The 14,699-nt window shown below is 46.5% G+C and overlaps 1 protein-coding gene across 1 annotated transcript in view; it reads left to right on the top strand.

The window, feature by feature from the left end:
- The first annotated feature begins 6,302 nt into the window (after positions 1-6,302).
- Pik3r6 (phosphoinositide-3-kinase regulatory subunit 6) overlaps positions 6,303-14,699 on the top strand; it is a 58,384-nt gene continuing 49,987 nt past the window's right edge. Inside the window, exon 1 of the mRNA XM_078042874.1 lies at positions 6,303-6,481. The gene's annotated coding sequence lies outside the window, so the exon portion shown is untranslated. The remainder of the gene's footprint in view (positions 6,482-14,699) is intronic.

The raw sequence follows: 14,699 nt of genomic DNA, 5'->3' as shown, positions 1-14,699 counted from the left end.
CACAGTGCATTCCAGAACGCCTGCCCTTAACCGCTAAGCTATATGCCCCCCCCCACAAACCACTCACAGGAGTGGTGAGCAGTGGGTAAACTGAGGTCCAGAAAAGCCAAGTTCACACGATGTCTGAGAAGGATGGCTTCCTTATAGAGGACTTCAGAAGGAGTTTTGGCATTTCATAAAGGAAGCGACACTCCTCACTTCCTCAGCAGGAGTGGGCAGGGTGGGGGCGGAGGGAGGAGAGGGCAGCTGTGGCTTGGCCAGGATCCAGGCAAGCCTGGGCTGTCCGAAGGAAGCCCGAATATAGCTCAAGGCGGGAGAGCCGGTCTAATGTGGTCCCCCAGGACCTCAGGAGCAGAACAGCCCCCTCCCCAACCCCACCCTGGCACCTCCAAGGGAAGGGACCTCCCATCACTAGGGAGGCATTCTCTGGGTAAAACTGGAGCCTGGAGTTCTCTAAGGCCAGAACTCAGGATCCTCTGGGGACTGGAAGCTTAGGAAGCTTTGGAAATGTGCTTTCCAACCCCTCGGGTTGCAGGTGAAGAAACTGAAATCCAGGAGCAGGGAGTCACACAGCTAGAGGCCAGGAGGAGAGCCCAGCCAGATCACCTGTCTTTCTAGGGTGTGCGTGTGTGCATGTGCATGTTTTCATGTGGCATGCACCACAGAGTAGATATGCAGAGAGACTAGGCCATTTGCACAGGTAAAAGGGGTTAGACTCTGAGTTTTCTCACTGACAGACCCCAGCTTTCTTGGTCCCTCTCTCTTCCTGGTATGAATCCCTTTGCCAGAAGGAAACAGGAATAATGTACTTTATACACATCCAGATCCCCAGCACCTCCTCCACATCCTGGAAAGCTCTCAGGCCCACTTCCCAGCTCAGCATCTCCAGAGAAACCTGTGGGGTGAGGTGGCGGGAAACTCAATTAAAGATGAAGGTCAGGGGGAGGGGCAGGGAAGGAGGGTCCACTGGGTCTCCCACTCAAGGATGTCGTGAGAACAAGGAAGTAAAAGGAGGCCGGGCACCTTTCACAGCAACCCCAAGTTCTCTGCACCCAAGGGAAGAAGGGCACCAAAGAGCTGGGAGACAGTTGTACCTGCTAAAATCTTGGGAGGGAGAGGGTTACAGGTTTCCCTCACCAACATGATGGGCTGCTTTCAAAGAGGGAGTGGCCTGATTTTCTGTGTCGTTCCATAGGTCACTGGTCCCCAAAAATATGTACATGTAAATTTAATAAAACAATGTGCTTGGTCCTTATGTACTGATATAAAATGATCCCCCAGAAAAGCAAAGCCAGTCAAAGAACAATCCGTATGGTACAAGCTCTTGGTGTCAATGACCCTGAGCTATGAAGAGTCGTTTGTGTTGAGGGAGACAGAAAAGAAATTGGGGAGAGAGAAAAGGGGGGAGTCTCTTTTTTTTCTATTTTTTATAATATTTTTATGTAATTCATAAAAGAGTTTTATACTTCTGTTGCTCCATGTAAAAAATATGCGCCCTGACAACCCCCTGTATGGTGGAGAAGTGGAGATATCCCAGGGACAGATCACAGGGACAGAGTATGGTCCACTGTGTCCTCCTCCTCTCTTTACTGAAAGAGACTGTGAGATTTGGGGGAAGAAGTCCTACCTAGGACAGGCACTAGGGAAAGCACCAAAATATAGTTTCCAAAAATGTAACGTGCTCTAGATTACAAAGGGACATGTTTAATTTCTAGAACCTATTGATTTCCCTAATGTGAGTGAGTAGACAGGAATAATAGAAAGCAGGGCGATTTTCACCTGGCTTGGAATTCTTGTAGATACATCCTAGAGACCAGAATAAATTTCACAGGACCCCCCCCCCCACACTGCTCTTCAGCCAGTAAGGGCAATGGGAGGGTGCCACCACCATCTCTGGGTACGGCATATGCGTGTGTACATGATGGAGAAACCGAGGCACAGAGAATACCCAAGTCAGTGAAAAAGTGTGTCTCCAGATGCCCCGGTCCCTTCTTTCTAAGCACAAAGAAGGCAAACTTGTCATTCACATAGGTCCCCTTCGTCTCCTTTAAGATTTGTTAATCAGAAGTGTGTGTGTGTGTGTGTGTGTGTGTGTGTGTGTGTGTGTGAAAGGGATTTCTCTTTCCACTCTGAATACTCCTATAATGTTTGAGTATTTTCACCATAAACATATATTTATGAATTACTTAAGTAATTATTTTAGATATCAAAACTTTTAAAAAAAAAAAAACATTAATGGTGCTTAAAATCAAATTGCCTCTCCTCTCAGCTTCCCCCGCAAACCTCCCTCAAAAAAAAAAAAATGATGGAAAAGCTGAGTGGCTGGATATGAAGCATAAACCTACTTCCAATAAACTTATCACCTTAATTTGTCCCAATTCTGCACACACACACACCTCCTGCAGAATTATACTACCAGAAGTAAAGGATAGAAAATTCCCAAACTGTCCTGTTTCTCCGTTTCCATGGCCCCAGCAGACAGTACTAGTCACTAACAGATTCCCAGGTGACGCTGATTCTGTGGCTCCAGGGACTTCACTTTGGAAACCACTGGTTTAAATTAGGACACTGTCTCCACCTGCTTCCCCGGGTGGTGGGTGTGAGAACTGGAGGGGATTGCCTGAGAAGCAGGTGGGTCTCCGCTGTGCCACTGCCTTGGCTTCCTGGAGTGAGGTGGAAAGATTTGGAATGCTGACTGGCTCAGCCTGCTGGGGGGGCAGGTGGCCTGGATGGTGCCGGGTTCTAATCCCACCTCCACCAGGGATGTGAGTCTTTCCACTCTAGTTTCTCCACCTCCATAACTGTACCTATTGTTTAGCAGAAGTAAAATGTGTTTCTAGAATGGTTTTCGGGTTCATTGACTTCTCACCATTTTCTAAGAATGGGTCCTACCAACCAGAGAGCCATCAGGGCTTTGAATGGTGGTTCATGAGTTGGGGTAGCAAAACTAAAAGGTGAGAACAGAATGGAACGGGAGTGCTCTGAATGCCTTTAAAAAAAAAATTAGTTGTAGATGGACACAAGAACTTTATTTCATTTATTTATTTTTGTATACGGGGCTGAGGATCAAACTTGGTGCTTCACACATGCTAGGCAAGTACTCTACCACTGAGCCACAACCCCAGCCCCTAAGTATATTTCAAAGAGGACCTGGATATGTCTGGGGAGGTGGATCTAGGAGAGAAAAACCAGGAACTAGTGAGTGGATGGTTATGTAATATACTCTCCCTGCATCTCCAGATGCAACCCTCAGGGAATTTTACATTGCTTCTTAGTGTTTCGTGTAAGTGGATTTCTTAGAAAACTGAGATGAAGAATCAGGTGTGAGAGGCTAAATGGTCCCAGAGACACATCCCACAGGAGGCAGAGCTGAAAGCAAGGGTACAGTGATCCTGGATCTCCCTGATCCAAAGCAAATAATTCTCACCAGACTCCACCCTGATCACCAATGCCAGGTGCCAGTATCTGTTCTTCCACTGGGGGAGTTGCTCACAATTGCAAGAGGACTTCATTTTTGTGTAAAGCTCCTGACTGCTTTGAAATGGATAGGGAAAGGACTTAGAGGGTGTTTCGTTGTTGGTTTTTTCCTGGAAGGAACAGTTCTCCTGAAAAGAGGAATAAGGACGGAACAGAAGTATTTGCTTCTCATAGGACAGGGGACCCTGAGAAGTGTAGCAGCTGTGTGCAGTGGGGCCATCGGGAGGGAGGAACCTTTAGCTGGTGAGGAGGGTGCAGATGGAGGCAGAGGCATGGTGATAATGATGAGCCCACCTGCTTCCATATCTTGGGCATTGATCACCCCAGGATGGCTTCGTTTCCATGAGTGGTCCAGGTAATCCGGGATCTAGAGCAATAAACGCAGGGAGGCTTCATTGTCACCATCATTGCTGAGTCCTGCTCTTGGCCTTGTTGGCCTGGGGGTGAGGTTGTCGGGAGACAGGCACAAACACAGGGAACCTGGTAACAGCACAGACTGGAAACCCCAGCTAAACCAACTCTAAGGACAGTGAGTGGAGAGAAGAAAAGTCACGGGGTTGGTTAAGAGTGGGCATGTCACTCTGACTCTTGTTCCTGGCTGGCCACCACGAGTGTGTGACCTCAGCCATGAAGGTGCCTCAGATCCTCTTTGCAAGGGACAACTCTGAGACTGTCTACAGTCACCGGCTGTCACCCCCATGGTGGCCACACCCAAAGCAGTTGCAGAGTCAGCCACCGTTTGATAAGAAGCACAGCGCAGCCACAAGAAGCCAGCCTCAGCATGTGATTTCCGATTCAGTTAGGCCAAAGCTGATAAGCGCAGGGGGCTGCCCGTGGCGGCCACACCGGGTGGCTGCTGCCAAGTCTCCAGCCTGCAGGGGCTGAGTTCTTGATCCTCGATCACGTCCTGGGTTGGTTCGTTCCCACACTCATTCATTCATTCATCTGTTTGCTTTATTTAATGAGCCATGAATTCTCTTTCTCTTCTCCTGTGATGGACAGAATAATGAGTAAGACCTGGTCACTGCTCTCCCAAACAGTTAATGTGGGGAGGGGACAGGATGGGGAGGGACAAGGGACAGGCAGGCATATGACCCAAGAACTCTAATACAGAGATGCGAGATGGAATGTGATTCCAGCCACATGAACAGAAAAGACAGCGTTGTAAGCGGCAGGCAGAGCCATGAGTAAATGATTTTTCAAATCGTTTCCTCTGCAAAATAAGAGGTCACAACAGAACCTAGTAAGGACCTTGCAGAAAAAAAAAAAAAATCAGGGATTTCATAGCCCCAGAGCACATTTGATTACAAGAGACAAACGCCACTCAAAGAGGCCTAATCCAAAAAAAAAAAAAAAAAAAAAAAAGATTAGGAACAATAAAAAGAAAAATAAAAAATGCTGGGTGTGGTGGCACATGCCTATAGTCCCAGTGGCTTGGGAGACTGAGGCAGGAGGATGAGTTAGAGGCCAGTCTCAGCAACTGAATGGGGCCCTAAGCAACTTAGTGAGAACCTGTTTTAAAATAAAAAGGGCTGGGAATGTGACTCAGTGGTTAAGTACCCCTGGGCTTAATTTACAGTTCAATTTACAGTTATCCTCCCAAAATAAAAAAAAAAAAATTATGAATTTATTGGGTCCATAGTTGAACAGTTCACGGATAGATAAGGTGTCAGGGTTTCAGGCATAGCTGAATCCAGGCACTCAAATCTTGCTTCCAGCAATCTGTCTCTCTCCAGAGCCATTAGGCCAAATAGGATGAGGACATAGAGTTTGTGGCTTTTTCAAAGTTCTATAAATGTGTTGGAGACTCCCCCCCAAATAATGCTTGAATTCAAAATATGACAAAAAGAAAACAGAGAAACGATGTGATAAACTAACATGTCATCTTAGAGTTGATCTGCTACCCACAACTGTCCTTGCCTAGCACTCATCTTTGATCCATTCTCTCCTTTGAACATTTTCTCCTCTGACTTCTTTATCCTCTTCCCCTATGGGGAAGGATGGCAAGGGTGAGCCAGGAGAAGAGTCGGGTTGGGAAGAAAATCCCAGAGCCTGGATTGTCGAAAACTACAGTACTTCTAGGAGGGGCTGAAGCGAGGGGCTAAAACACAAGATTGGAGATTAAGGAGAAACTACATCAAGAAGAGTCCTGAAAGTCACACTAAGGAGAGTTTGGCCAGAATCATGAAAGTAATAGGGAGCCACTGAAGGTTGTAGCAGGGGTGCAACCTGATCAGATTTGCATTTTACTATGTGAAAGAGGCCCTTGGTTGTGGTATGGGGGCAGGATTAAAAGGAGACCTCCGGCTGTTGCAGTGTGTCAGAAGAAAGACCATGGTGGCCTGATAAGGCAGTGACAACCATGGGGATGGGACTCAGTGGAAGATTCATGAGATATGGACAAGACTTGATGCAGCTTAGATGCAATAGGTGAGGGGGGAAGGTGCTAGGATGACCCCCAGGTTTTGGGTTCTGAAGGAAGAAACCGAAAAGCAGCTTTAGAGGGAAAAATGATGAGCTGGTTTATATCTGTCGAGTCAGAGGTGGACACGTGGCCGGTGGTGACCCGGGAGGAGAAAGATTGGCAAGTCTGGAGCTCAGAAGAGAGGTCAGGGCTCCTGTGTCCCAGCCCCATCAGCACCCGAGGAGTGGATCCCTGTGGAGGTGCCCTGTCCTGCCCCCTTGCACCAGATCACAATAAAGAAGCTCCCGTGTGGGGGGCGGGGGGTGACCACAGACGCGGCTTCAGAAAACAGCCTCGAGCAGGATGTGTCTGGGAGGAGCTTCGAAGGCTTTGGGGAAGGGGAAGGAAGAGGAGGGACAGGGCAGGCCTTTGAGCCGCTGGCTGTTCTCTGCAGATCTGTAGGCAGCAGTCAGGACTAAAGTCAGATAGAGGATCCTCTGAGACGTCCTGGTCCCTGGGGTGGTTAGTGTCGCTGGGTGCAAGGCAGGGAGCTAACCAGCTGGAGGGTTTGAGGAGTGGAGCAGCTGTGGCCAAGCCAAGGTAGGTGCTGGCTGGGGAGGGAGGGGTCTCCAGGGAGGGAGGGGTCTCCATGGAAGGAGTACGGAGAGACTCAACTGGGCAGAGTGGTGGAAGGGTTGGGAAAGAGGGACGCAGAGGGGCTGAGAGTCCCCGGCTCTTAGGAGCCCAACTCTTGGGCTGCTGAGGCCGACCTTTCTGAAAAGAGTTACCCAGCTACAGTGGTCCTTAGGACCCCTCTGCCTGGTTCTGATTTTCCAATGAAGAAACACACAGGACCCCGTAAGGGCAGCTCTGCTCCCTTGACCTTAACTTTTGTATACGCCAGGGATGACAGGGCTCATTCTACATGCCCCGTGCTGGGGGGTCCCCTCTGCCCATTTGATTCTCAGCAGCAATTGGAGGTCAGATGGATACGTGTTTTAACACCCAGGTCCTAGATCAGGAGACGGAGGCTGAGAGGGGCGACTTGCTAAAGATTGCAGAATGAGTGAGGACTCCAAGTCAGTCATCCGGGTCCCTGTTTGTGGCCCTTCTGGGACAACACCTGTGCATCCCTCTCCAGGGGAATTCAGTGGCAGTCTGGCTGATCCGGCTTGATCTTTCTCTGTACACGTGGATCAAGCATCTTCTCTGTGCAGCTGGTGCCAGAGCCTGACCGAGGCCTGGTCTCTGTCCTGGAGGAGATGACCACCTGGCCTGGGAGTTGAGACACGGCCATGAGGGTCCCTGTGTGTAGGAGTGGGGGAGAGAGAGCCCCCCAGGTGTGGGACCAAGGAGGGCTCTGGGCCACCTGAGCTGAGCCTTCAAAGAGAGGAAAAGCCTGGGGTGCAGAAATGGGGCAAGAGACTTTCTGGATGAGGGGGACAGAGTGCACAAACCCACAGAGGCAGGAAAGTGGGCGCACAGGTTGGGATCAGGGAACGGACAGGCGGCCACCCCATTTGGCTCCAGCAGAGTAGAGCTAGTGGAGGACTCCCAGGTGTGGGCCTGTTGTGTTCGTTTATTTAGCCCTAAGTGGTTTGCAAACATCCCCTTGTTGAGTCCCCATGACAATCCTGTGCGGGAGGTGCTCCTCTCCGCTCTCCTTTACCAATAGGGGAAACGAGGACACAGAGGCTTGAAGCAACCAGGAGGCCGGGTGGCCCTAGTGACAGAGCAGATTGGAACCCAGGCGTTCTGGTGTGGGATGCTAAGCCACACCGCTAAGGCCCGTGGCCTGTCCCCACGCGGTCTCCAAGAGACCTCCTCGGCTGAGTGGCAGGAGGTGAATGCCCAGCTACTGTGCCCACCATCTGGTGCCTCAGTATCCAGGCCCCTCAGGTCCCACCCAAGGCCCCTGGCCCCTGGGAACAATGCTTCTCATCCCCACGGGGCTCTTCCACACCCAGGTGTTTCCTTCCCAGCCAGGGACAGACGCATTTGAGGAAACAGGACCGCCACCCTCCACAGGGGGCAGCCGAGGAAACTGGGCCTTGGCCTCCTGGTCCCCTGGGGCTCACTCTCCTCCCCTCACAAGGAATCCACTGATCACACCTCTAAACCCACACCCCGGGCTCTGTTGTCTGGCAAGTCTGATGATGGGGAGTGTGAGGCAGCTCAGCGGGAGGCAAGGCCCCCTGGGGAGGTGAGAGAAGCAGGTGACACAGGACCTGCGGAGTCAGAGGGTGATCGCGGGATGCCCCCTGTCTTTCTTTCTCTCTTTTGGTCCTGAAGGCCTGGCCCGGGTGGTAAGTTCTTCTTTCTGAGCAGTCTGCTGCGGGCTCTGGGAGCCAGGATTGGGGGTGCTGGCTTCTGCACCATCCTCCTCCTCCAAATCGTCTCTCTTTAGTTCTTCAGCCAGGAAGTGTGTGATCCCCATATTTTCACACACCAACTACAGTGTGAACAGGCTCCACTTGCTTCTTTCTACCCCTTCTGTGGTCCTCCTTGGGCCCATTGGACCTCCATGGTAGTGACCGATTCTGTATGCAATGTCCCCGAGGACTGTTCATTGCTCCTCTTCTGCACGTGAGGAAGAATGCTCTCTGAATCCCAATTCATTTGTTCATTCGTTCATTCAGTCCTTGTCTCTGACCTTGCCTCTCTGTCAAGAACTGTGAAGGATCTCTGTGGCCCTACGTATGATGAGCAGGTTAGCCGGCCACAGTTCGAGGATGCTGATGGAAGACACGAAATTCTAGGGTCAGAGACAAAGGACTTCATCGCAGCACAACAAGCAACCCGAGTGCTATGTCCATGGGTGTCTCTTGTGGCGAAGGTCCCCTGGGGGCATGTGGAGGCCAATCCCCAGGGATGTTGTGTATTGTAGCCAAGGAAACCCGAATTCAGGAAAGCTCAGGCTCCCCCAGAGGGCTGCAGGCAAATCTGTCCAACCTTTGCCCTGAATGGAGACATTATCTCTGGACAGCAAGTAACTCTGCCCTGTGCCAGGAGAGAGGCACTCTCTCTTCCAAGGCTGTTTGCTATAGAAATATTCCTGAAAAGATGGTCTTTAAAAAGTTCACAGGGTGTGCACAGACACAAACCTATTGTCCCTTTACTTTTTGCACCCCGGCCACACTGTCCCTCGGAGACACCAAGAATCCTCCCACCCCAGGACTCTACTTCTGTTGTTCCCTTTGACAGGAACGTTTCTCTGCAGATCTGGCAGGGCTCGCTCTTGTCTCCTTCAGGATTTTGTTCAAATGTCACCCCCTTGGGAGACATACCTAATCACCCTTTTAAAAACCACACACACATTTGGGGGGCAGGAAAAATGAAGGGATATTAGTCAAAGGGTACAAAATTTCAGTTAGAATAAAGAATAAGTTGAGATGTTTTGCATAGCATGGTGTCTGTAGTCATAACAGTGTAGTTAATGATTGCGCCTGGGTGTGGTGACACACACCTGAAGTCCCAGCAACTTGGGAGGCTGAAGCAGGAGGATTGCAAATTTGAATTCAACTTGGGAAACTTAGTAAGATCCTGTCTCAAAATAAAAAGGGTTGGGGACATAGTTCAGTGGTAGGGTGCCCTGGGACCTAGCACCACAAATAATAATAGTAATAATAATAATAATAATAATAATGATGATGATGATGTGTTGGATGTGGTGATCTTCGACTTACAATGGTTCAACTTATGATTTTTCAACTTTATGATGGTGCTGAAGCATAGCCATTACGACCATTCTTTTTGGGGGGACAGGTCTCAGGGACTCAGGAACACAACTACTGAGCCACGTCCCTAACCCTTTTTTATATTTTATTTAGAGACAGGGTCTCACTGAGTTACTTAGTGCCCCACTAAGTTCCTGATCTTCCTGTTTTAGTCTCCTGAGTTGCTGGGATTACAGGAGTGCGCCACTGTACCCTGCTGAATTTTTTTTTTTTTTTTTTTTTGGTACAGGGCATTGAACTCAGGGGCACTCAATCACTGAGCCACATCCCCAGCCCTATTTTGCATTTTATTTAGAGATAGGGTCTTCCTGAGTTGCTCAGTGCCTTGCTGTTGCTAAGGCTGGCTTTGAACTTGCGATTCTCCTGTCTCAGACTCCGAAGCTGCTGGGATTACAGGCATGGGCCACCCGGCCCAGCACTATGTATCTCTTTAATATGTACAATTACAGACTGTCAACTTACAATACAATTCTTTTTTTGGTACTAATGATTGAACCCAGGGGCTTCACTACTAAGCCACACACTCAGCCTTTTTTTTTAATTTTTAAAAATTTGTTCTAATTAGTTATACATGTCAGTAGAATGCATTTTGACACATGATACACAAATGGAGCATAACTTCTCATTCCTCTGGTTGTACATGGTGCTGAGTCACACTGGTTGTGTAATCATACGTGTATATAGTATAACAATGTCTATCCCATCCCCACCGCCCCACCCCTCCCTTCACTCTCCTCTCACAATCCCTACCATTCCCCCCCATACACACACTATAGATCACCATCTGCTTATCAAGAAAACATTTGACCTTTGGTTTTTTGAGATTGGCTTATTTCACTTAGCATGATATTCTCTAGTTCCATCCATTTACCTGCAAATGCCATATTCCATTCTTCTTTAAGGCTGAGTAATATTCCATTGTGTGCATATACTACATTTTCTTTATCCATTCAAACTGTTGCAGGACCTCTAAGTTGGTTCCATAGTTTAGCTAGCATGAATTGAGCTGCTATAAACATTGATGTGGCTGCATCACTGTAGTATGCTGATTTTAAGTCCTTTGAGTATAAACTGAGGAATGGGATAGCTGGGTTAAATGGTAGTTCCATTCCAAGTTTTCTGAGAAATATCCATACTGCTTTCCATAGTGGTTACACCAGTTTGCAATCCCACCAGAAATGTGTGAGTGAATCTCTTTTTCCATATCCTCACCAACACTTACTATTGCATATATTCTTTTTTTTTAAAGGAGAGAGAGAGAGAGAGAGAGAGAGAGAGAGAGAGAGAGAGAGAGAATCTTTTTTGTAGATGGACACAACACAATGCCTTTATTTTTTTTTATGTGGTGCTGAGGATCAAACCTGGGTCCCACCCATGCTAGGTGAGCGCTCTACCCCTGAGCCACAATCTCAACTCTGCATGTATTCTTGATAATTGCCATTCTGACTGGAATGAGATGAAATCTTAAAATAGTTTGATTTGCATTTCTCTAATTGCTAGAACTGATGAACACTTTTTCATATGTTTGTTGACTGTATTTCTTCTTCTGTGAAGTGTCTGTCCGTTCCTTAGCCAATTAATTGATTGGGCTATTTATTTATTTTTGGTATCAAGTTTTTTTTTGAGTTCTTTATATATCCTGGATATGAGTGCTCTATCTAAGGTGCATGTGGTAAAGATTTTCTCACATTCTGCAGGCTCTCTCTTCATATTATTGACTGTTTCCTTTGTGAGAAAAAGCTTTTTAGTTTGAATCTATCCCATTTATTGATTCTTTTTTTGTGTGGTGCTGGGGATTGAACCCAGGGCCTTGTGCATGTGAGCAAGCATTCTACCAACCGAGCTATACCCAACCATTTATTGATTCTTAATTTAACTTCTTATGCTTTAGGTGTCTTGTTAAAGAAGTCAGGTCCTAAGCCAACATAATGAAGATTTAGGCCTACTTTTTCTTCTATTAGGCACAGGGTCTCTGTTCTAGTGCCTACGTCTTTGATCCACTTTGTGTTGATTTTTGTGCAGGGTAAGAGATAGAGGTTTAATTTCATTTTGTTATATATGGACTTCCAGTTTTCCTAGCACATGTTTTGAATAGGCTATCTTTCATCCAAGGTATGTTTTTGGTGCCTTTGTCTAGTATGAGATAACTGTATTTATGTGAGTTTGTCTCTGGATCTTCTATTTTGTACCATTTGTCTACATGTCTGTTTTGGTGCCAATACCACTCTGTTTTGTTACTGTAGCTCTGTAGTACAGTTTAAGGTCTGGTATTGTGATGCCTCCTGCTTTCCTTTTCTTGCTAAGGATTGCTTTGGCTATTCTGGGTCTCTTACTTTTTCAAATGAATTTCATGATTGCTTTTTCTAGTTCTATGAAGAATGTCATTGGGATTTTAATAGGAATTGCTTTAAATCAGTGTAACACTTTTGGTAGTGTGGCCATTTTGACAATATTAAGTCTGCCTATCCAAGAGCATGGGAGATCTTTCCATCTTCTAAGGTCTTCTTCAATTTCTTTAGTGTTCTGTAGTTTTCATGATAGAGGTCTTTCACCTTTTTTGTTAGATTGATTCCCAAGTATTTTATTTTATTTTTGCAACTATTGTGAATGGGGTATTTTTCTTAATTTCTCTTGCAGACTTATCACTGATGTATAGAAATGCATTTGGTTGATGGGTATTGGTTTTATATCCTGCTACTTTGCTGAATTCATATATTAGTTCTAGAAGTTTTCTGGTGGAATTTTTTGGATCCTCTAAATATAGAATCATGTCATCAGCAAATAGAGATAGTTTGAGTTCTTTTCCTATTTGTGTTCCTTTACTTTCTTTTGTCTGTCTGATTGCTCTGGCTAGAGTTTCAAGGACTATATTGAATAGAAGTGGGGGAAGGGGGTATCCCTGTCTTGTTCCAGTTTTTAGAGGGAATGCTTCCAATTTTTCTCCATTTAGAATGATGTTGGCTTTGGACTAAGCAGAGATAGCTTTTACAATGTTGAAGTATGTTCCTAGTATCCCTAATTTTTCTAGTGTTTTGAACATGAAGAGGTGCTATATTTTGTCAAATGCTTTTTTCTGCATCTATTGATATAATCATATGATTCTTATTAAGTCTATCGATGTGATGTATTACGTTTATTGATTTCCATATGTTAAACCAACCCTGCATACCTGGGATGAATCCCACTTGATTATGCTGCTCTATCTTTTTAATATGTTTTTGTATGCAATTTGCCAGAATTTTATTGAGAATGTTTGCATCTATGCTCATCAGAGATACTGGTCTGAAGTTTTCTTTCCTTGATGTGTCTTTATCTGGTTTTATTATCAGGGAGATATTAGCCTCATAGAATGGATTTGGGAGGATTCCTTTGTTTTCTATTTCATGGAATAACCTGAGGAGTGTTGGTGTTGGTTCTTCTTTGAAGGTCTTTTAGAACTCAGCTGAGAATCCATCTGGTCCTGGGCTTTTCTTGGTTATGGTAGGCATTTGATGGTGTCTTCTATTCCATTGCTTGAAATTGATTTGTTTAAATTGTGTATGTATCCCTGATTCGGTTTGGGTAGATCATATGTCTTCAGAAATTTGTCAATGTCTTCAAAATTTTCTATTTTATTGAAATATAAATTTTCAAATTAGTTTCTAGTTATCTTCTGGTATTTCAGTCGTGTTCACTATCCCAGCTCCTTTTTATATTTTATTTAGAGACAGGGTCTCGCTGAGCTGCCTAGGGCCTCACTAAGTTGCTGAGGCTGACTTTGAACCCTCAATCCTCCTGCCTCAGCCTCCTAGCCACTGGGATTACAGGAAGGCACCACCACACCTGGCTTACAATGCAATTCTAAAAAAATTTTTTTAAATATAAAATAAACCCTCAAAATCTCTCCCCAACTCAGAAACCTCTCATTCCCCCTCCCAACTATTTTTCTAGCACTTAACATCATCTCATATCCAATTTAATTACTTAATTGATTTCCTGTCCCTCTTCCCACCCTACACACCTACGAGTGCCACAGACCCAGGTGGTCGGGGTCCATCCCACGCCAGCCGCTGGGGACCTTCCAGGATGTTGTCAGAGGCCTGTGTCTTGCTTTCCTGTGATGTGCATTCTTACGCTCACTGGGAAAACTGGGAGAGGGCTGGGGAGTGTGAGATGAGGCCTGGCACACTGTGAATCGTTCAGCACCTTGCACGTCTTTTTGTGGCACAAAAGCAGCAGCCAGACTGAGTTGCACCCTGAGTGGTCCAAGATGGGGCTTGAGAGGGCCTTCTGTGTGACACAAACAGTATCAGGTAACGGGGACACAAAACAACATTCCTGCCCTCGTGAAGTTATGTACGGGTGCAGGCAACCAGACAATTAACACAATATAAAGAGCCAGGTGCCCTGGAGAAGTGCAAGATGCACCAGAAAAGTTTGCTGAATAACTTACATGGGCACCGTGGCTCACCTCCATGCCCAGCTCACACGGCATGTTCTGTAATTAACTCTTTGCTTTGAGAACTCGAACTTGAACCACAACATAACCTGTGGATTGCTGAAGTGTCTGCTTCTGAGAAGCCAGCAGCTGGCATAAGTGATGCCACAGCCAAGCTGGTAGTGCAGGTGTGGTTGGCACTAGCACTGCCCAAGGCCTCTGTATTGTGGATGCAGTGGGTGGGGGGAGGGGACTGAAGTCCTGGGAAGCACATGGCCCTTCAATGGGGACAAGCGTACTTCAGTGCCAGCAGATGGTTGCCATAAAGAAACGTGGGCCCAGTGTTACCTGTCTTTCCAGTGATTTCTTTCGAGCAAAAGTTCAAATTTTTATTTTTGGGTGCCATCTGACTTTTCCATGTCGACCACGGATTTAATTTTTCAAAAAACATGGGTTTCTTCTGGAGAAGGAAAGAGATGGACCCAAGGACGGGTAAGAAGGACTCTCACTTTACATTGTAAAGCCATGCACGTCTTTTAGATTTTTTTACTCTGTGCCTAGCTTTTGATGTAAAAAGTGAATTTTAAGCATATATAGGCAGAGAATAGACTACAGGGTTTCCCTGTGTGCATCCGTGCAACTGGTGGTTAAACATTGCATTATT

Source organism: Ictidomys tridecemlineatus, chromosome 3 (genome assembly GCF_052094955.1).
Source record: "Ictidomys tridecemlineatus isolate mIctTri1 chromosome 3, mIctTri1.hap1, whole genome shotgun sequence".
Taxonomy (NCBI): domain Eukaryota; kingdom Metazoa; phylum Chordata; class Mammalia; order Rodentia; family Sciuridae; genus Ictidomys; species Ictidomys tridecemlineatus.
Note: the sequence above shows the minus strand (reverse complement) of the source record. Positions and strands in the feature narration are given on the sequence as shown.